The following is a 24,579-nucleotide window of genomic DNA, read 5'->3' as shown; positions in this document are numbered from 1 at the left end:
TTTAATACATCTTTCTGGAAAGGTGTAATCAGAAATTTTATGTGTCCAACGATGATATCGAAGACACCTCAAAGGCGGCACTTGGTTGGGTTTTTTGCTATAAAAGTTCGATTTTGAGATGATTACATGGCAGCTGTCGGAAAGTTTGAGAATTTGTTTCAAGAAATCATTTTTTCCTTGGGAGGGTGATTTTCCATAAAGTTTTTCCCATCCCTGTTGTTTCTTTTTTGGATGTCGAGGCGCGAATGCGGGCCGATCTCCCCGTTAAAAAGTTCCGCCACAGACAGCAACAGGCCTACAACGCTACAATTTTCAGCCATTACACTTCACTCATATCACAAATATAGATGGCAGTACTATAACAGACATTACACAGAAACGAACTTCTGATGTTAGGTTCACAACACATCAGCTTCCAGTACGGGGACCAGGTCTTCTTCGACTACCATCTTATATCTGTTCATTGAGACAGTGCGGTTTGCCAAAATCTGGATAAGAACACAGGAGGTTATCCCCACCTTACATTTTTACTTGTAAAAAAAAACTACCTATATTTCTGCAAATTTCAATCTAATGGGACTGAGTAACCCACTATTGCGGGCACGGTGTTGAAATTCGAACCCCCGATGGGTGAACGGCTGAAACTGATTTACAACCTTCAGGGTGCGCCTGCGTGCCGTTTTCATCATTTGAACAAGTCTCTCCATAGGCACCACCCGACAGAAACGAGTGGCTACAAATCACACCGATCGGAAAATTATAATTTGAACAATTAATTAATAAAAATTATTTATATAAAACAATATACCTTAAGAAGCATTAAACTGTTTAAAACAATAATTGAAACCTCAAAATTAAATCAATATATATTTTCTCCCTTTTACGTATGTGTGTTTAGTTCCCTCCGAGATCTCATGTCACAGAATCATGCTACTGTCACTCTGTTTCTCATGAATGTCCCTAGATGACGTCTCTTCGATAACAAGTGCAGTCGTCCCTCGGAATTTTTGGGGTTACTTATCAGGGGTAACCACGAATACAGAAAATCCGCGAATAACATAAACCGTAAGCTTTTCCTTTTTTAGGCATGTCGTCCATATCCATCTGATTTGTGCGCATAGAAGTCGAAGTGGTTCGTTGGGGTATTTCAACTTTGGCCACGGTTTCGTTGGTCGACAAGAACAATGCCTTGGCTAAAATTGGCAAAAGTCGATATAGCCAGGGCCATTATAACAAGGGCTGTCTCGTGAGGACTTGGAGTAACCCCTTTTACAGAAGAAAGGCTCCGCGCGAAGCTGGTGACGTCAATGAAGGCGTCCGTTTCACCTGTAGCCATTAAATATACCGCAAAAAAAGGGTAAAGATTTTGCATACGTCGGACTGCCATATCTAGTGGCTGCAGGTGAAATGGGCGACTTTAGTGACGTCCGCGGAGGCTTTCTGCTATAGAAGGTATTTGCTGGAACCGGTACCAGCTGACGTCACGCGGGAAACCCTGCAGAACCGAGTGTGACCGCTGTGCTATATGTAAATTACGGTTGGAGAACAGTCACTGTACTGCCCATTTCACTGAATTCTTTCTGAAATATCTCTTCGAAATTATTGCCATTAATAATTGTATATTTATTGGTTCGCTTCTTTGAACAATTCATATATTTAAAATGAGAAATTTCACATTTGCGCTTATGCGGTAACTTCCGCAAGGAGTACTTTCCTTGAATCTATCGCAGTTGAATCAAGTAGGTTAGTTAACTGTTATTGTTTTGATTGAAAGCCAACTCGAGACAGGTATTTTCAATTGTCTTTTGAACTTTCTAGAATTTTAATTACCTTTTTGTTTTCATTTAAATTTTACGTGTAGCTTTAAGAAATGTTTACTTCGTTATTAACAATACAACTGAAATGGTTCCAGCAAGGGTGAGGCTGACAGGGCTCCAGCCTTTGGGGCCGCGGCGATTATCATCGTTTTTGGTTTTCGCACGCTATAAATTAATCATAAACGGGCCCGTGGAAGTCTGCTCTGGGGGTCCGCAAATGATCCCAGCCTTGAGCCCTGCTGAAGGATGTAGGTGGGGAAGGGGAGGCATGACAGCTACAACATGAAACACGAGAAACCAGTGGTGTCGAAGCCGGGTGTGCTTTTGGGTTCTTTTTATCCACGGTAACTTATAATATGGGTCTGAGCACCCAACACACACTAAACTAATTCGGAAATCTAATTTCCCTTTGTAAAGATCAAGACTAGAGCACACTTACACGTTCCAAACACTTCGAATGCCCTCTGGGAAGAAAATGTAAAAAAAAATTTGAATATATATATATATACAATGTTTGAAGTCATTATGATAATTTTGAATGCTAATATCAAAAAACATTATCACTTCACAACTATTACTTAGGTTTAATCCATTTCTTAACTTATAGATTATAAAAATATTATAAAAATACTGAATGCGCATATCTGGGACACTAAAACAACACCATAAATGAGAAATATCTCTGAATCGTATGCTGATGTAGCTTGGCCGTGACGTCGCACATCACCTACAAAACCACGCCCGCTGAGCTGAAGCGGCAAGCGCAACATCAAAAAGATGAAACAGCCCTTAATATGTAGTCCTGGACACAGCCCGAGCCATGTTCGGTTCGACAGAAACAAATAATATAGCAACGCAAAGCTTCTTCTTTTCCAATGTTTCTGCATGTGAAAAACGTGCAATAGATGGGTGAAATAATGAATAATGAATTTGTCTTCCACTTCTCCTAATCATCATGCAATATTCTCCGGTTTCAGGAGCATTCAGCTCGATTAATCCCTTCCCTGTCGATTTCTGAATATCTGTTAATTAATTCTTCAATTTCTTCTATATTCACATCATTGAAACTTCCATCAACTTGCTTCGCTGACATGACAATATCTTTCACTACCCAGTGACGTATTTACTGGCGATCTTGACCGGCCGCAGCCCACAAGGCGGCAAGTTCAGAGGAGCGGCAAATTTGCGGAATGAATATCCAAGAAAATTAGTAGAATTGGAGAAGTCTGGCAAAATTGTATCCACCTCTGCACAGACAACTAAGGACAAGGTCAGTGTGCAAGCAAGTGAGTGAGCAAAAAAGTGACTTACAGCGTGACGATCACATGAATGACCAAAAGCGTGATCTACAGAGCAGGGGACAAGGTCAGTGAGTGACCAGAAAAGCGACTTAGAGAGTTTGCAAGCACATAAGTGAGCAAAAGAGTGACTTACAGCGTGAACAATCACGTGAATGACCACAAGAGTGACCTACAAAGCAAAGGACAAAGTCAGCGAGTGACCTAGACTGCGCACCAGCATGTGAACGACCAAAAGATTGACCAAGAGCATAGGTTAACGTGTAAATGATAAAAAAATACTGAACTATAAAGCAAGGAATCATGTCAGTGAGCAACCAAAAGAGTGACCAATGAAGTCTGGAGCCATGTGAGTGACCAATGAAGTCCGGAGCCATGTGAGTGACCAAAGTAGCGTGTGAGTATGGAGTGACCAAAATATTGTGTGAGCATGTAAGTGACCAATGAATTATCAATAGCATGTGAACAATCGAGAGCGGGACTTGGAATGCGTGTTAGCATGGTAGTGACCGAAAGATTGGCTTAGAGACACAGGTGTGTTTTTAGAAATGGGGACGTCCAAGCGGTGGGGGGGGGGTGTTATAGCGCAGGCTGGCGAATTCGAAGAAAGTCAAGAAAACTAGACTAGAATGAGAGAAATGCGGCAAAATTCGCGTAGCCTACAGGCGGCGACACCAAAAATGCGCCCCTGTCATAAACTCTTCGGCTGGCTTCGTACAAATAAATTGAGAATCTCCTCTGGCACACATTGTGGCCAGAAGTGACTGTTCTCATCTTATAGTTACATAGTTTTAGCAATGACACTAATAGTATCGGTGAAAATCATCCATGACTAGAACGTTTTCTTCATTCGTATCTTGCCTGCGCAATCATCATCGAATAATGTGTATAGCGACCCATAAATGTTTGCATAACATCCAATCAAGGAGCTGAATGCTAGATGTTAGGAGTCATATAGAGCAGCGGTTCTCAACCTTTGGTAGCCCGCGGCCTGGTTGATTTCTTTTATAAGAGTGGAAGGCTCGGTCATACGCACGCCTAATGAGTAAAAATGGATCGGTGAGCTATTCACGACAAAGTTTGACTGAGGTTGAGAAACACTGATGTAGGGGTAGGGTGACCATAAGTCCTGTATTTCCCGGGACAGTCCCGGTATGTTTTGTTTTTTTGTTTTTTTTTTGCTGTCCCGACTTTTCCGCAGAAATGTCCCGGTTTTTCACGTATTTTCGACAAAGCCAACTTGGCTTTTTCTTCTTCATTTTATTCATCAACTCAACGAATAAAATTATCTTCCCAACTCAGAAAATATATTATGACAATTACGATAACAAATTACAATGTTCATCTCGCATATTTATCATGTTTTTTTATTTTAATTCACTGCAATTTCAAGTGGAGATTCATTTCCCACGATTGGCGACTTTTCTGTGATTTTCGAATGATTTGGCAACTTTACTCACTTTTGGCATTATTTTTGGCAATAACTGGTAATGTCTCATATTTCAAAGACAAATTTTCCGTATTTTTCTCGAACAAATATGGTCAGCCTATGTAGAGGGCTTGAATACCAGTTTATTCAACACGTACGATTTATGTTTTGCTTTGATACGAAATTCTGCAAAGCAGTTTTGCATCAAGGAAAGTTCTAAGCAACAATGGCCTGTTCTACAAATGTTTCTATGAAACAAAGGTACAAGAAAAAAAACCCATTCTAACCAATAACTAGTTAGAATTACAGCTAATGAATTAGAGATACAAAACAAAAACCTCAAACCAATGACTTTCGACGGAAATCCTGAACAATAACACCTTTTGAGAAGGCTCCAAGATATAATCCTTTTTCACAATGTTGAACTCGTAATACGTTTTAATAAAGTTTCAAGAATAAATAGATTTTTAAAGATATTTTTCTGCAAAATAAGATGGCTTTTAACACAGTTCTTTTGGAATTTATGGCCGTTTTTCAGTAAGTTTCTTTGAAACAATGGTGGATGTGCTTCTTACATTTTTATTGTAAAAATCATATTAATTATGCGAATTCATAATTTCAAATGTGGGAAATTTCTCTTGCGATTTTGTTGAAATTTTCATCACAGAAATATCTTTTTTCCTCATATTTTCAGTCAAAAATCTCTGCGCTCCTCTTTTTAATTCTGGAATGAAAACAGAGAAGATTTGTTGTGTTCTTTGTATTTCACGCATTTCGGATCAAACTTCATCAGCGTTTCGAAGCACGTACATTATTCCTGGCCTCGGGTTACCCTATACATGAATCGTGTTCTTGTTAAATCCCTTCAAAAAAGAATCAGAAAATAGTGTAAGAAATTCTCCCTTTCTTTTTTACCGTTAAGAGAATTTTCAGCCCGAAGTAAATGTGATTTCTGTTGGTTTCCGATTTCTGACACTTTAACAGCCGGAAAGAATTCTACCACGGAATATATATGTGTGTGTGTGTGTGTGTGTATGTATGTGTGTATGTATGTATGTGTATATATATATATATATTTCAGAAAAGGAAACGGGTAGCAGAGAAAAACGTCTTGAACACTTTTCAAATATAACCCTACGGAACTGTGATTTCCAAGAAAAATATTTTCAGTTGCCTTGACTTTCGTATGTTCATTCCACGTTAGTTATAAATTTATGACACGGTGCGAGAGAGAGAGAGTAGGTTTCGCAGGTGCTTTTGAAAGCGATTTGCTACCTATAAAATATACTATCGTGGTGTTCGGAAATGACAAATAAACGTATATTTTTAGTGCGAGGAATACCTGCCCTGTGTACACTGATAGGAAAGTGTTTTTCTTAAGTCTTATTGCGAAGTGAATAAACTGTGGCAGATATTGTGGCGTCAAATGTTTCTCCCATATTGAAAATTTGAACTTTATGTTGAATGAATAATTGTCTCGCCACAGACAGCAACAGTTCGAGGCGCAAATGCTAGTCGATATGCCCGTTAAAAAGACTCGCCATTAAATCAACATGACCTACAAACAGTACAAACATTCAATGATTACAGTTCACTCACTTCACTTCTGAAATATAGACGATAGCTGTGAGAAAAACCAGACACAACACTAGATACGCACTCAGACTGTTAGGTAGACACACTTACACTTCCGGCATAACTCACTAGGTATTAAATTGCCCACGGCGATTGTTGTGCTCGGTTTGAAAGAAAAAAGAAAGTCTTAGAACGGTGCAAGTATCCAATCATTCCGCTTCACTCATAATTAGAAAAATTGATGACAGATGGCAGCACTACACATAACAATCATTACACACTAACAAATTGCAAGTTACGTTCACAACAAGTAACATTCCCCCATGTACCAATTCGTTAGAAATCTACTGTGCATTCCTACTGTTAGAAATTAGTACTGTACATACTGCAAAGTATGCTTCTCCTACGAAATAAAAGAGAGAAGCTATGTACAAGATAGCCAAAACGTTATTAAATGAATTAAGGCTTCGTTAAACCAGTGTTTCCCAACCTTTTTTCTCTTATCACCCTTTCTTCAGAATTGTTTTGCTCCCATTACCCCCCCCCCCCCCCCAACGCAATCTAACCCATAGGATCCTATGTTATACCCGTAACTTCTACCTTTGACTTTTGACCTTTTCGTAGCATCTACCGCCCCTCTGGAACATCTCATTCCCCCCAGAGAAGCGTTAACGCCTACGTTGGGAATCACTGGTTTAAACCAATGGATTTCGCACGCATTGCAGAAAGAGACCCATAGACTTGAACGGAATTACGATTTATGAATTCATGATCATTTTCGAGAAACTCAGCATAGTCTTGTATCCTCTTCCATTAATCTCGAATACGATTATGGAATTACACGAAAGGAAGAAAATCAGGAATTAATTAAAATGTAAATACATCACATCAGAAAAATCAGCGTAATAATATCACGAAATAACCATAGGATATCGAATCGGGAATAAATCACATTCAACCCGTTGTTGATGAATTCATTTTAATTAAGGAATCGAATTAAACTCTTGACGAAATTATTAAATTCCTTAATTCAAGGATATTTTATTTTTTAAATTTCTCGGGAGTTTTTAAAAGATGGAATCTTCACGTTTGTGAGAGAAGCGTCTTGGAATCGCTGTTCCTTCGAAGCGCACGCGAATTCTTTGGCGGAGCGCTTACTTGAACTCTTGAGCTAAACTTAATATGGGTTAAACATAACGTGCGTGTTGAATGCACGATCTGCTCAAATTCGCCTTAATTGCCCGAAATTCTTCATCAAATTCTGAGGAGACGTTTTCTCTCTCCCTTCATTGTACTTGGTAAGTGCCAGACAACATCTCCGATATTTTGCTATTTTGTTCACATTACGAAGAGGGGAGTTTCCAACGCGTTATTGAATTCCTTTGCGTAACTTTCCGCAGTAACGTGAAATTAATCAAGAGCTTGTAATTGGCGATATTGGTCTTCTACAATAAGGGACTATAATTTGTGTGGTTACGTTGAAGCACTCTCATATGTTGCCTAATTTTATAGAAGGATCGCTTGTAAAGAGCACTTCACAGTATAGCAATAAGTGGCCGTATAACCAGCACCTCCTAGAAATAGAAGGCCTCCGCAGTCTTCTTGTGACGTCAGTAAGTAGTCCATTTTCCCGTCACAATATTCAGGGGACAAAAATTTCCTGATCGTGCCAGTGCCATCGTCGTGCAGACAAGAAAAGGTCGGGTTCAGAATTGGCGATTTCTATGTCCCACATCCAATCACTATGCGGTATTTGTGAGCCAATGAGGAAAATTATACGCCAAAATAAGAAGAAACGGAGAGGTGCTGGGTTAACTCTTTGGTTGCGGGAATACTCGAAAAAATGAATTTCTCACTGTGAGAACATGAAGACAGTAATTTTTTTTTCATTTTTCTTTCGTGTAAGATTTATGTTAATCATCTTACAACTAAAACGTTTTAAATTTAATACAATCGGAAAAACAAGGGGAAGGGGATTATACAAACGCAAAATCAGGGTTCCAACCAAAAGTTGCATTTACGCTAATGATAGGAGCCAGATACTCTGTTCCTATTCAGTCACATGTATACCCTCCAATACAGTGATAGAAAATCTGTATAAACAGGTTGATTTTAATTAAAGTTTCCGTACTCTGAGCAGTTTTTCTTGAAAACTGCTTATCCGAACACAACCAAATTTTAAGGATATCTTAATAGGAGAGAGATTTATGAGAAAAATAAGATCAATTTTCGACCACCAGGTGAAAAAGTTGAACGTTTTATCGCATTTTACGTTTTTCCATAGTCCGTCCATATAGCATATATACTAAGTTTCAATAGTTTCAATGTGATACGTCATCCAGAATTGGCGCTACATAGGTCGGAGTAGTTTGAGTATAATGACGGGTGCTTCATTGGTCTCAGCAGTGTCAGTATACTGGAAACTACTCAGACCTATGTAGCGCCCATTCTGGTAGACATATTCCATTGGAACTAAGTATATGTAAAAATTTTGCTGTACTCGAATGAGCAGTTTTTGAGAAAAACTACATATGATGGGGCCGCTCTGTGAGTTAAAAAGCCTTTTTTGTGTGTTTCTGGACATTTTTCGCCCATGGCTCCCTTTGGATCATCTTTTGAGCTATGCATTCATGTCCCGCCTGGTCCAATAATCATTTGCAAACATTTGCTTTGAACTCGCCTCCCCTTACAGCAATGAAGCACCAGCAGCATAGGCTGGCTACACACTGGCTCAATGTTCTTTGGTGAATAATTTGTTTTCCCGAAAACTATGTTATGTGTATTGGCGTTCTTTGGCCAATGCGATGGATTGCCAGAGACGAATTGAAAGCCAGGGAAGGAAGACGGATCCTTCGACTTAGAGAGAGGTGCTGCATTCTTTCATTCTTTCTCTACGAAATCATTGTTTTAGATCTCATCATGCAGGTCCACCCTATAAACATGAGGCCCTCAGGCAATTTCCGCGCGTTATGATTATCCTGGGCCCTATGGGCATTTCTGCTAAATGGAAAACATTCAAACATTTTTCACTATAATTCCACTTGAAATACATATATATTTCTTTGCACATATTTTTAGAGCTCTCTCTGTTACTCCCCAAACCTCAGCCACTGCTCTTTTTCCATCTTATTTGCAGCCGTGATTCCTTCAGAACATCCCAGGATCATATGAAGCCGATGAAAGATACTTCCTCTGAATATTAAGACGAGATTGACTCGGAATGAGAAGTCTGTTGGTGTTCGTCAGAAACCGAAACCCGTGATTCCGAACGGCAGGCTTGTTTTTTGTACTAATCGAGAGGTTGGCGCGCTAACCCCTCGATGGGGACTCCCGGAGGTAGCAATTTTTTCTGTGGTCATGTCGCCATTTTTGTTGTACCCCTGTGTCAGGAAAGTTTTCTGACAAGGACGAACCGGGTATCCAACTCGCGACACCTCCAAACATCCTTTGGTACTTTAGGCGAATATCTTATCGACCGGGCAACCGCGCCCTATCCATATACACCGGGACAGACAGTGCTTTGCTTTCCCTTTGACACAATTGCGCAAATTCCCTTTGCGCAATATGGCGTAGCGCACTGAAGTAGAGATTTGACAGTCTACATTGACTTCAACAAATGACCTCCAAGCGGCGATACTATGAACTTGTGAGCCATGTTGCCTCAAGATGAGATGCACTGTTTAAAAAAGCTGAGATGGTCTTCAAGGTGTAAATTGATGAGTCTCGTGCACAAAATGTCTAAGAAAAATCGATATGCACAAATTTAGCAGATGAATACGAGTTGACCAAATTGAGATCAATAACAGAATTATCTTGTTTCGGAGTCAGTTTTGATCATGAATTAATTATAAAATGATAAATAATGGAAAATTTTGCGCATTTTCGCAGGGTATCAACGCGACAGTCCGCGAGTTCTCATTGTCATATTCGCCGATAGTTTAACAGCCGCTAGAAATTTTTAAAAAACAATGCCAGGCTGAAAATGTTCATCACATAAGCGAGCCATGTCATCTCCCTGTTGAGCTATATCGAAGATGGACAGTAGAAATTGGATAGGTGTCAGCTGTGGCTTAGCGAATCAAGCTGGAAAAGACAATCTATCGTAAAATAAAACGTCCGTAAGTAATTTTGACATTTTGCTGTAAACGGAGGAAAATGAAGAGCTTCTAAAGAGAGACGGGGGGATGGTAGTAATTGAAAACAACAAAGCCTGAGGCTTATCTCGTTTGCTCTTGTGCCAAAAGAAAAAAAATTACCATCATTTTTTTTTAAATAATGTTACAATACGTATCGGAGAATGGAAGGAAATTAGAAGTGAGTAATATCAAAAACGAACTTTCTTCAGAAAAAATATGACGTATGTTGTATTGTTATTACCACTTCCTTCATAAAACCAAGGCATCGATCATGGAAGATATATGCTTCATTAAACCAAACGCGCCCCCACGTCAATATTACTGAAGAACTTCCAACATGGAAGATATATGATGCTACTACTGCTAAACCAGACATGCACCTCGTCCATATTCCTCTGCGGAACTTCTAAAGAATTGGTACATGTTGGAATGTGCGTGTATATATAGTGAAATTTCCGTCAAGTTTGTTTCTGTGTAATGCTTGTTACGTGCAGTGCTGCCATCTGCAATCAATATATTTTTAAACTATGAATTTTTTTCTCGACTTCTCTCTCTCTCTCTCTCTCATAGTGAGTGAAGTGTAATGAATAAATTATTGTAACGTTGTAGGCCTGTTGCTCTCTGCGGCGAGACTTTTTAACGGGGAGATCGGCTCGCATTCGCGCCTCGAAGTTGGGAACCGCAGGAAACCAACTTCCGATCACCATTGTGGCGACGGACGGTGGGGATATATGCTGTCTGTGATTCACAAAAATTAAGCGAATTGTTGAAAGCAAAATTGTTGAATTGAAAAATTATGCGAGCTCTACAGCAGATGTCTGTCAGTAGCTTCTAAGCAGGCCATCAAGATGCACACATCCACCAGCTCCTTTCCCAACCATGCACCCGAGAAATACGATACCATAGAAATTCCGTTCATTTCTGCTTTCTCCCACTCAAGGAGGATGGAATATACACGAAGTTACATGGTGTGGTTTCTTTTGCGCTTAAGGCCTTATTAAAAAGCTAAATACTATACATGGATCAGTCTGTCCTTATTATAAGTCTATATATGACTATAATAATGTTATATTCGCTCGATACTAAAAATATCAAAAGACTTAAACAAAGGATTCGAGTCGATTAGAGTTTTTAAAGTCTTACATTTACTTCATGAATAGGACATTTGCGTTGTGAAAAAAAAAAAGAATTACTTGACTCCTTGGTTACATAATCACAAATATATATATATATATATATACTAGGGGGGCTCTGTCCCCCTGCCGTCTTTGGCGGCCAACCCCCCCCCCCCCCACTTCTCTCCCGGACATATCTTGTTTATTTCGTCCCACTTCATCAGCGTGCTATGGAAAAGGGGAAAGGGACGTGTGAAAGCACCAGCCTACTGAAGAAGCGAATTTTAATGAAAATAATAATAAAGTAACAAAAAACAAATGAGATTCATCAAGTATCCCCAGAAAACTTCCCCATGGGGGTCCCCAGATTCAATTCGCTGAATTTCAGTGGGGCCCCACACTGGATATATCTTGGGCTACCGATGTGTTGCAAATTTTACAATGTTAAACCACAAAAATCAATGAGATACATTCAGGGGCACCGAATTACAACCTGCCAACATTTCCATGAAGCCCTGACCTGCAAGCTTGTCGGACACCCCCATGTGAGAATTTTTCATTTTTATCAATTTTACAACGAATAAAATCCAGGGCCCCACATCCAGTAGCGGGGACACAATACGCAGATTTTTAGTGGGGCCCCAGACTGGCTATATCTCGGGTTTCGGCTGTGGCAAATTCTACAACAGAAAAGAATGAGATTCATCCAGGGCCCCCAAAATCAAACCTGTAAACATGGGGCCCCCCGACTTGGAAGCTTGTCGGTCATCCCCCGGTGCGAGTGCCATGAACAATTTTCATTTGTATTCGTTTTACCAACGAATAAAATCCAGGGCCCCAAAATGAAACCTGTAAACATGAGGCCCCCGACTTGGAAGCTTGTCGGTCATCCCCCGGTGCGAGTGCCATGAAAAATTTTCATTTGTATTCGTTTTACGAACGAATAAAATCCAGGGCCCCCAAACAATTACCCGGGACACCAATTCGCATACTTTTGGTGGGGCCCCAGACTGGCTTTATCTCGGGGTTCCGCTGTTGCGAATTCTACAACAGAAAAGAATGAGATTCGTCCAGGGCCCCCAAAATGAAACCTGTAAACATGGGGCCCCCGACTTGGAAGCTTGTCGGTCATCCCCCGGAGCGAGTGCCATGAAAAATTTCCATTTGTATTCGTTTTACCAACGAATAAAATCCAGGGCCCCCAACCAATTACCCGGGACACCAATTCGCATACTTTTGGTGGGGCCCCAGACTGGCTTTATCTCGGGGTTCCGCTGTTGCGAATTCTACAACAGAAAAGAATGAGATTCGTCCAGGGCCCCAAAATGAAACCTGTAAACATGGGGCCCCCGACTTGGAAGCTTGTCGGTCATCCCCCGGTGCGAGTGCTATGAAAAATTTTCATTTGTATTCGTTTTACCAACAAATAAAATCCAGGGCACCCAAAATGAAACCTGTAAACATGGGCCCCGACTTGGAAGCTTGTCGGCCATCCCACGGAGCGAGTACCATGAAAAATTTTAATTTGTATTCGTTTTACCAACGAATAAAATCCAGGGCCCCCAACCAATTACCCGGGACACCAATTCGCATACTTTTGGTGGGGCCCCAGACTGGATATATCTTTTGCTTCCGCTACCGAAATTTTTCAACGTTAAAGCAGCAAGAAAACAATGAGATCCATCAAGGGCCCCTGGAAATGAAAACTTTTTACTTATACGTGAAATCTTCCCCGGGTACCCCGACCCTGTGTTGGGAGCACTGCTGTTGTGTGTGTATATTATACATATATATACCTCTCGGCATGGACCTCCCCCCCCCCCCACAAAGGAAGGGCTGACAGGGGCCAAAACGATTCTTATCACTTTTTGATTTTTCACACTATAAATTAATCACAGAGGGGCCCCTGAAAAGCTGGTTTGGGGGCTCGAAATCTAAATTCCAGCCTAAGGGCTCTGCTGTAGGATGTAGGAGCCTCTTGGTACATGCACATAACATGGTCCCGATGGGTCAAATGGGTCCCGATATGTGAATATCGACCCAATATCGATATATGATATATGATATCATATCGATATATGAATATGAATGTACGATATATGAATGTGAATATCGATATATGAATCGAACCCACTTCCGTAACAGATTTCCGTCACTCAAAAATTTCACCCACTTCCGTCACTCGGTTGCTTAGCAACAGGCCCTTTTCGAGTTTGTTTGTGATTTTATATTATAGAATAGATAGATATATGATATAAATAAAATTAGATTACAACGATACCCAGTTTTTTCGGCGTGCCTTTCAATACTTCATTACTATTCACACAGACCACAAGCACGAAAATCGAAGTCGTGCTCAAGTATTAATTTACTACATCTTAACACCTCGACATACTTATCAAGAATTGCCCCGAGAGAAGCGAAACTTACAAGATAGTACTCCTGGAGCGGGACTTTGAGCCAATCAGCGTGCTGGATGAGATCTACTTCACGGAAAGTTTCCAGGAACTCAGACCACCCGACCCCTTCCAAGTGAAAGTGGACCTCGTCTATCTAAGGAATGTCCGAGGGGGTCCATGTGGTCAAACTTCCGTTCTCACGATCCGTGAGAAAATTCCCCTTCACCAGCCGAGAAAAAAAAAGAAAAACAACACCTACACTTTATGTACAATATATAGCCATCTAAAACAATAATATAATTTACATAAAGTATGTGTTATGACTTCGATCATAACAATAAAGACAGACTAAGTCTATGTGACTTTTTGCTGAAATCTTCGTTTTACCCTATTTTTGAATGATATTGCGTCAATCGATCGAAATGTTTTGGCGGGCCACGGGTTGAAGACCCTCTAAGTTAATGGACTTTGGAAGATTTTAATCAGATCTTATTATCATGAGGCTTCTCTGCAGTTGAGGGCCCGTCGGCCGTGCAGGGTGGGCCCTATGCATTATGACGGAACTGCAATAACATAGTGATTGAACGGTGTGATTTAGTGGTCGAAAACTTGCTATATTATATTTATTTACCGGTAACTTCATGATTGAAAAAATCTAGAGTTATTCACCGCTGACCTGATGATTGAAGACATCTTTCTCGATTCAGCAGTAACTGGAATGACTGAAGCCATCTTCCTTCATTCACCTGTGACTTGATTTAGGAAGAGCTCTTGCTCCATTCACCGGTTACTTTACAACTGAAGACGTCTTGTTCCATGCACTGGTAACGTGATGACTGAAGACATCTTGCTCCATTCACTGGTAACGTGATGACTGAAGACATCTTGCTCGATTCACCGGTAACTTGATGATTGACAACATGCTATTCCACGAACCGGTAACCTTATGCTTGAAGATATAAGAGTTCATTCAACGGTAACTTAATTATTAAAGACATGCTATTCCATTCGCGGGTAAGTTAATGTTTGTGGACATATGACTGCTCTGTTCAGCGGTAAGTTAATGATAACTTGATAATTTGAGCAATTCTATTCCCCGTAGCTTCATGATTGAGGAGATGTTTATCCATGCTAACCTAATGATTCGGAAGATGTTTCTCCATGCTAACCTAATGATTCAGATGTTTCTCCATGCTAACCTAATGATTGAGGAGATGTTTCTCCATGCTCTCCATCTAACTTAATGATTGAGGAGATGTTTCTCCATGCTTCCCATACTAACCTAACGATTGAGGAGATGTTTCTCCATGCTAACCTCCCACAAGCCTTTTCCACGTTTCTTTCGAAATCCCAGGCTGCAGTCTCCGGCCCTTATGTGCCACTGGGCGCACGTGCAATTTTTCTCCCTAGACATTTGATTCAGTCACCCATTTTTGTCAAATGGCTTATAAACTGAAGAGCCAAAAAAACTGGTACAGGCATGCGTATGCAAATAAAGAGATATGGAACTAATCAGAGTACGGCGCTGCGGTCGGCATATAATAACACAACAAGTATCTGGCTTAGTTGTTAGATCGGTTACTGCTGCTACAATGGCAGGTTATCGAGATTTAAGTGAGTTTGAACGTGGTGTTATAGTCGGCGCACGAGAGATGAGACATAGCATCTCCGAGGTAGCGATGAAATTTGGATTTTCACGTACGACCATTTCACGAGTGTACCGTGAATATTGGGAATCCGGTAAAAAATTAAATCTACGACATCGCTGCGGCCGGAAAAAGATCATGCAAGAACGGGACCAACGACGACTGACGAGAACCATTAAACGTGACAGACGTGCAACCCTTCCGCAAATTGCTGCAGATTTCAATGCTGGGCCATCAACAAGTGTCAGCGTGCGAACCGTTCAATGAAACATCATCGATATGGGCTTTCGGAGCCGAAGGCTCACTCGTGTACCCTTGATGACTGCACGACACAAAGCTTTACGCCTCGCCTGGGCCCGACAACATCGACATTGGACTGTTGAGGACTGGAAACACGTTGCCTGGTCTGACGAGTCTCGGTTCCAATTGCTTCGAGCTGATGGACGTGTACGGGTATGGAGACAACCTCATGAATCCATGGACCCTACATGTCAACAGGGGACTGTTCAAGCTAGTGGAGGCTCTGTGATGGTATGGGGGCGTGTGCAGTTGGCTGATATGGGACCTCTGATACGTCTAGATACGACTCTGACTGGTGACAGGTTCATAAGCATCCCGTCTGATCACCTGCACCCATCCATGTCCATTGTGCATTCCGATGGACTTGGACAATTTTAGCAGGACAATGCGACACCCCACATGTCCAGAATTGCTACAAAGTGGCTCCAGGAACACTCTTCTGACTTTAGACACTTCCGCTGGCCACTTAAATCCCCAGACATGAACGTTATTGAACATATCTGGGATGCCTTGCAACGTGCTCTTCAGAAGAGATCTCCACCCCCTCTTACTCCTACGGATTTATGGACAGCTCTGCAGGATTCATGTTGTCAATTACCTCCAGCACTACTTCTGACATTAGTCGAGTCCATGCCACGTCGTGTTGCGGCACTTCTGCGTGCTCGCGGGAGCCCTACACGATATTAGGCAGGTGAACCAGTTTTTTTGGCTTTTCAGTGTATGCTGCATTGAGTTGATGGCTGTCTTCATGGGGAGAACGACGCGAGTAATTCGAAACTTACGAGCACGGGTCAAGGGCAGCCACCACTATAAATCTTTGCTAACTTTTCCGACGCAAGTCTGCCTTTTTTGAGGTAACGGAAGTAAAGTGCTTTGCATCAGTCCGGGGCTGTGAGCGGTTCTATCTATCTATCTATCTATCCATGATTGAGGAGATGTTTCTCCATGCTAACCAAATTATTGAAGACATATTGTTCCATTCACCAGTAACCTGACATTCGAGGACATATTGTTCCATTCACCAGTAACCTGACATTCGAGGACATATTATTTCATTCAACGGTAAATCAGCGACAAAAGATATGCAATCCATTCACCGGTAACTTAATGATCGAAGATTTCCTACTCGAATCACCGGTAACTAAATTATTGAAGACTTCCTACTCCAATCACTGGTAACTCAATGATTTTGAAAATTCGTATTCCATACACCGTTAACATGATGATTGAAGACACGTTACTCTAATCACCGTTAACTGACTCAATGGTTGAAGTTTTGCTACTCCATTCACCTTCTCCTGACCAGATCATGGACCGCCGATCTGTCTCAACGAACAGATATACGCAGGTAGTGAAAGACCTATTCCATGCTTCATTCACCGGTAATTTTATGTGATTAAAGTTTTGCTACTTCATTCACCAGTTACTCAATGATTGAAGACTTGCTATACCAATCACTGGTAACTTAATGACTGAAAACATTTCACGCCATTTACTGGTAACTTAGCTTGACTGAAGATACGCTAATCAGCTCACCTATAACCTATTGATTGGAGAGATATTTCTTTCATTCATCGGGATATTTTGATTTCCAACAATCCGAAAAAAAAAATCACTCTGAAAACCATCATCGGAGACTCGATTATACATTTCTGAACCTTATTATTTTTCTGGTGTCAAGTACGCTCCATATTCGTCACGGTATTTAAAAAAAAAATAGTTGATTCATTAATTAACAGAAAAGCCTAATTAGTAAATACTTTGTAAAAAAAAGTAATAATAATAATATAATCACATCAATAGATAGAGTGCGTATCAGCCCGTTATAAACACAGGCAAATGCTCTTCTATTATCCCTTATGGACTTTCATAGGATTTCAAAAAAAAATTCAAAACAAGAGACGTGTCAAGAGAATCAAATCCAGGTTCGAGTTCGTACATTTCGGGCACGTATTCGGTGATTCGTAACGCAAATAATGAGCAACATCGATTTAAATATATATATAAAAAAAACATTAAATTCTCGAAAAATCAGAACTCGTGAAGCGGGAAATAGGCTCGAATTTGCAATTAAGAGTCTCTCTCTCTCTCTCTCTCTCAATGCAAAAAGAAAAGTAAAAATTGCATTTTTAAAGAAAAATTCTGTTCGTTGCGCAATCGTCTAATTAACAATCCGACAGGGAATATAACCGATTGATATCAGTTTTAGGCTCGTCGTATAATTAGTTTGACGTCAGGAATTGAACAAAAAAAAGAAAGAAATCTATGTTGTTACTTTCTTTTTGAAACGAAATTAAATAAAATTCTCTGAAACTGAATCACTATTTTGTTATTTCCCAATTAATTTCCTATAAAATTTTAACGTCGTTTGTTTGCTTCGTTTGAAATGTTTTGTTCCTCCCAAAACCACCGGATATTGATGATTGTTTTGATCATTTTTGTCACACCACGGTCATTTTCTGCACACGAGGGCAAATTAGACCGGGACCTACAATTTATTGCCGATTCCGCATGGCAAGCTTGCTCTTTATACTCATCGAGAGGTTGGCGCGCTAACCCCTCGATGGGGGACTCCCTGCGGTAGCAATTTTTTGCTGCGGTCAAGTCGCTGTTTTTTTTGTTGCACCCCTGTGTCAGGAAAGTTTTCTGACAAGGACGAACCGGGTATCGAACTCGTGATACCTCTAAACATCCTCTGGTACCTTAGGCGAGTACCTTATCGACCGGGCTACCGCGCCCCACCACCGGATATGTGCAGTGATGATTTGAATAAACACGAAGAAAAAAAAAATTACTGAATTTACTGATTATATAGAGTTCCTATAATTAAACGTTGACTGTGTATAGTTTATGTCTCCGCGCGGAGCGTAAGAAATTCGACTAACGTACATCACGTGATATTCAAGTTGCGTTTATTTCGATGGAGATTTTGATGATGATCAGCGGGTGGTTTCTGGCTCAGGTTAGGTAACTTCGTTAACTCCTTTACGATCTGAGACGTGATATTGCGTCCAAATGCCAGTGGAGTAAATTCAATCCAGCCGGCTGTTTCTTCAACCTCTTTTCTTTCTTATCGCGAAAATTTGTCGTAACAGAGTTATGAAACACAGTTATGTGCATGTGTTTTTCTCTTTTTCTCCTGAGCTTTCCCCACTCATAGATCTCCACAGCATTCCCTCCCTCACATGCAAAATATATCTTTCTCAGAATTAATCCCTCTATTATATACCGTACATGAAAGTGGGAAAGAGCATGTATGTGAGGGCGAAAAAGCAAGGTACTGTACATCTATTATGTCTCCGTGTGACTCTCTTACTTGATAATCTACAGTCTGTACTGTTCCTCCCAACCCTTATATTGTGTTTTCTATTCCTTTCTTCAAATTTATCACCAACAGCTTATCCACGAATGACAACATCGCAATGGAACTTTGTGGAAACGCCAGTAATAGGAAGATGCAGAAATGAGCTGTTAATCGTCCACCCTGCATTTAATAGGGCCTCTAATTTGCATATTCCTAGCGATAAGCTTTCATGTAATGACCTCTATCAACGAACGTTTGAACTAATTTTGTTTTCCTGTGAAGAAAATCCCTTTTCGTGGAAAAAACTTTTTCTCAAACCTCACACACACACATTCAAATATAACAAACAATAAAATTTTTGTGAATTTTTAAACTATTTACGGGTTTACGGGACACCATGTATTATAATTGCACTGTATTGCATGAAAATTGAAAATTTCCCAATTCAACAGAAATTATCATTTCGAGAGAATCACAAAATCACAATAATGTCTTCACCTCGATCAATGCAGTCGATGCTCGTTATGACGACCCAATGTTACAGCGACCGGAAGGATAAGTTACAATTGTTTTTGAAAAACGACCATCATAATATGCTTTACTTTCGATACAACGGCCCTCCCAATATTACGTACGTTTTTGACGGGACCGGGGGGGAGAGGTCGTTATATCGAACGTATACTGTATTCGTATTCCCTGTTAGGCTTAAGAATTTTATTGTACGTTGATTTCCTTCTTTTTCTTACCCTACGTAATGTGGCTATTTTCAGTTCAAATGCCGTCGCATAATCTGTATATGCAAATTCCAATTACATACCTTCGTTGTAACGACTTAAATGCAGTAAGACTCTTGCATTTAAGCTGCAACTTCTTTTTCTTTCTTTTGCATTTTTCTACCGTTTTAAGCTGAAGTTTTAGTTATCATGATGTAAATGTTACTGGAATGCTCGAAGAAGGAAACACTCGATTGTTGGATATTCAAAAGAGAGTTACAGTTAACGTTTTCATAAATTAGATTGTATCCTTTATTTTTCCTGTCACACAAAATTATATGTTCGTGCACCAGTAGATTATGTTGTGGCTGTTGCTTATTTTTTCCATCCAAGGGGAAAATAGATTTTCCGTTAAAGAACATAGGAGTTTTACGTAGTGATTTCTCAATCATAAATTTTACAACGTTATGTAAAGTCGTTAAAATTTCACCTTTGTGTGGTTTGTAATTTATGTTTACGGAAGTGAAATGAGATGCCAATTACCATGCGAATAGGTCCCCGGGGGAGAATACCAAGTAGCTGAATGTCAGAATTAATTTAATTCTGTAATAACGCTTCAAATGATGCTTCAAAACGCTATATGGGGGAAAAAATTAATTGCTAATTGCCAAGTATACTGTGTCGCGAAATGTTGTCCCAGGCCTGGTTCACATTGTACCGATAAGGGTGGAATAACATCTATAGACATTCCCCCGGTGTCGTGTCAGACTAACACCTTCTATAGCGGAAAGCCTCCGTGCGAAGCTCGTGACGTCACTGAAGTCTTCCATTTCCCCTATAGTCATTGGATATACTGCAAAAAAGGTAAAGATATCCAATAGCTACAGGTTGTTGCATATTCCGCCAAGCCACCAATGTTTGGCGAGATTTGATCTCGCTCGGCGAAAAACACACTTCCGTTGGCAGTCACCGCGGAATGAACACGCATAACAATTGTCCTGAAATCGTTTTAAGTTTTAGTTATATAGTAATAAATATTTTATTGTTTTTTACTCGCATGATCAATATTTTTCTCAACTCCTCCATCAGTCACCAACAGGATAAGGTGAAATGGACGATTTCAGTGACGTCAAAGCTCCGCGAGGAGGCTGTCTGCTATAGGAGGGGCTGCTCAGACACTCAAACATTCTTTAACATAAAACCAATGAACGTATTCATATCCAAGGGCGTAGCGAGGTGAGGACTTGGGGGTCTGGTCCCCCACGAAATGTGAGAAAATAAATGAACCGAAAAAAGGGAAAAATTACAAAATCTTATTCTATAACTTTGATTCCCCCCCCCCGAAATGAATGTGGTTCCCCCCCCCCCCGAACGAAATTTCCGGCTACGCCCCTGTTCATATCTATCGTATCGTGGCTGCGGAGACAGACAATTTTATGATGAAGAATGTTTGTCATGTCTGACACGACACGCTGAATGCCTGTAGATGTGACACAACCCTTGTACAACACAACAATCCGCGATGTCGACCTGGATTGGCTAAAAAAACCTGAAATTAATATTTTAATTCATTCGCGTGTCGAGTTGCAGTTAACATCGCTTATGATATCGTGCAGTATGCACCCTGCCAAAAGCGCATTCCACACCGGTGTGCTAGTACAAACGATGCAACCTGCATGAAACATGCAGCTTCAGGGATGTTGGATGATTTAATAACGCTCGTATCTCGGCGAAAAGCGATGTTGATTTCAACACTTCCACTGGCAGCGACTTCAAGCAATAAACAAGTCACGCGCAGTTCTCTGTATTCGCAAGACCTACCAACTTCGAGGTGCGAATGCGAGCCGATCTCCCCGTTAAAAAGTCTCGCTACAGAGATCAACAGCCCTACAACAGCAAAATCTTCAATCATTACACTTCACTCATAGTTCGAAAAATAGGAGGCAGATGGCAGCACTATAACAAGCACTACACACAAACAACCATCACATTATTTTTATTTTATTTATTTATTATATACAAACCTGTGCAAGGCCAGTAGGCTCTAACTCCACAGGTGCACTATTCAAACAATCAATAAAATTGGAAAGAGACGGCAGGGAACATCAGTACACATTCATACACACGAATATATGCAAAGAGAAAAATGCATAAAAGATGACGCTAATAAAAAAAATAAAAAAAAATCCCCGAACACAAAGCAACAATAAAATAAACATGTTTACACAATAAAATTCAATATATAAATCAGAATAAAATACACGTATATATATATATTTATTTAAAAAAACACAAAAAAAATAAAATAAAATAAACAAATAAAAAATCATCACATGTAATTCCAAAGTGAAATAATCAATAGAACTGATGGAAAAAAAAAGTTATATAAATAAAACAAGCATATATGCACCAATAAAACCCGACATGAACTAAAATGCATAGCACATTAAAAATGTTGAAAGATCAGAAGCGTTGAGAGAGTGACAGAATCTGTGATATGTAGATGAACATACGAGATCTGGTGGTAATTTGTTCCATACTCTTCCAACTCGGCATCGGAAGTTATAAAATTTAGCATTGTTCCTGGCAGTTGGAATTTTTATTTGTAATGAATGTCTTCTCAGTGATGGTCTGGGATTGATTTCAAAAAATGGAGTTGACTGACCCGTATATACTAAGTTGTGTACAAGTTTGAAGCACAGCTTTAAGTCGGCTTCAAGGCGACGCCATTCTAAAGAGTGGACGCCGAGACATCTCAGCCTTTCCTCGTATGGGCGATGACGCAGACTGCAAAACTGTTTGGTAAATGACTTCTGGACCTTTTCGATGAATTTTATATCTTTCACTTTGTACGGAGACCATATTTGCGAACAATACTCCAGAATTGGGCGTATAAAAACGGTAAATGCGTGCATGAGTGTAGCGGTATCGCATTTTCCATACGCCTTCCGTAGGACATAAGAAGCGCGTCTCGCTTTACACACTATATTCGAATAATGTAAGTCGAAATTTCTTGTATTGCAAATGGTGATCCCCAAGTCAGTGTAGGAAGTGAACCTCTGGAGCTCTTCGCCACCCATCGAGTAGCTTGGACTCATTCTGTATCCCCCTATGTGCATGACACCACTTTTGTTAACGGAAATTGGAAGACGATTGACCACAGTCCAGTTGTGGAGACGTTGGCAGGCAGAATTAAGCTCTGTGTGTTCAGACGTGGGAAAAAACAGTTTAACATCATCAGCAAATTGTACTAGTGGAATTGGATGAGTGTAAAAAGCAATGTCATACGTGAATAGTACAAACAACACTGGACCCAACACAGAGCCCTGAACTACACCGCTAGATACGCATTTTTTCCCAGAGAGGCAATCTTCAACACGAACCTGAAAAGTTCTAGAGCCCAGATATGACTGCAGTATTCGGCACATTAGGTTCACAACACTGACACACACATTCCATCATGTACCAATTCGTTAGCAGTTCCTCAGAGGAATATGGATCTCCATCTTAGACCATGTGTTCTTCAAACTTTTTATAGCTGCGGACCAGTGAAAGAGATTGAGCAAAATTCGCATACCGGCGGAAATATGAGAAGTAATTTGCCTGCAGCGAAAAATAAAAAGAAGTAATTGGCGGTCCGGCAAAAAGTAAATAAATGGGAGAAATAAGTTACGGAACCGGCAAAAAACGTGACAGAAATAATTCATTGACCGGAAAAAAATAAATAGAAAAAAAATAAAAGCAGTGGAAGAGTTTATTTGCAGACAGGCAAAAAGATATTACGAGAAATAATTTCTGGACCGGTAGAAAAAAATAATTAAGAGAAATACATTGCTGATCGTTGAAAAAAATGACTAATAGAGGGAAATACACTGCTGGCCACCCAAATTGCAACACCAAGAAAGACAAGAGATATCGCAACAATATTTATTTTGTAGATAACATGTTGACCAAGCATCAAATGATTAAATTTATAGACTTCTGTGAAGTGTGGTTCCTGCCAAAATCAGTAGCCAGAGTTGCCGCCATTGTTGGAGATCACCGCTGCCACACGCCTCGGCATTGATTCAAAGAGACTTTGGATGTGTTCTTGGGGTACAGCAGACCAAGCAGCTTCCACGCGTTGCCAAAGTTGATCTGGTGAGGCAGCTGGGGATTTAATCTGGGTCAATCGTTGAGCAACCATGGACCACATGTTTTCTATCGGCGAAAGATCCGGAGAGCGAGCTGGCTAGGGAAGCAATTCAATCTGGCGATTGACGAAGAACCTTTGGACAATGCGTGCCACGTGTGGTCGCGCATTATCCTGTTGAAATATGGCTGTGGGCAAGCCCTGAAGGTAAGGAAGGACAACTGGCTCCAACACCTCGGATATGTAGCGCTGGCTTTTTAAAGTACCGGCAATGCGTACTAGAGGAGTGCGAGAGTGATATCCAATACCGCCCCATACCATAATACCCGGTGCCGGACCAGTGTGGCGGTGCATAACGCAGCTGTTCAGCATCCTCTCTCCACGGTGTCTCCAGACTCGAATCCGACCATCGTGGTGTTGCAGACAGAAGCGTGACTCGTAAGTAAAGACAATTTCATTCCATTGTGCCGTCTACATCCTTCTTTCATCGCACCATTGGCAGCGGAGACGTCTGTGGTTCTGCGTCAAGGGTAGACGAAGCAATGGACGTCTTGCGGACAGACCACTCTGCTGTAACCGGCGTCGAATGGTACGCGCAGACACTTGACGATGCGGTACAGACTGAATGTGCTGTGCTATGGCTCGTGATGTGGCTGAGCGATCCGTCACTGCCATACGCACAATACGCCTGTCATCACGTGAAGTGGTGCACTGA

General features: G+C 40.6%; 1 protein-coding gene across 2 annotated transcripts in view; it reads right to left on the bottom strand.

Moving 5' to 3' along the window:
- Positions 1–24,579, bottom strand: part of LOC149081360 (uncharacterized) — a 183,115-nt gene that overhangs the window by 145,308 nt on the left and 13,228 nt on the right. The window contains exon 1 of one of the 2 annotated variants that reach the window (XM_089237326.1): positions 13,652–13,744. The exons of the other annotated variant lie outside the window; for it this stretch is intronic. The gene's annotated coding sequence lies outside the window, so the exon portion shown is untranslated. Of the gene's footprint in view, positions 1–13,651; positions 13,745–24,579 lie in introns of those variants that run through there. 2 annotated transcript variants of the gene reach the window in all.

Source organism: Pholcus phalangioides, unplaced genomic scaffold, assembly GCF_987345545.1.
Source record: "Pholcus phalangioides strain wild (caught in Gottingen) unplaced genomic scaffold, Ppha-v1.0 ptg000010l_1, whole genome shotgun sequence".
Lineage (NCBI taxonomy): Eukaryota > Metazoa > Arthropoda > Arachnida > Araneae > Pholcidae > Pholcus > Pholcus phalangioides.
This window is presented reverse-complemented; position numbering and strand designations above follow the sequence as displayed.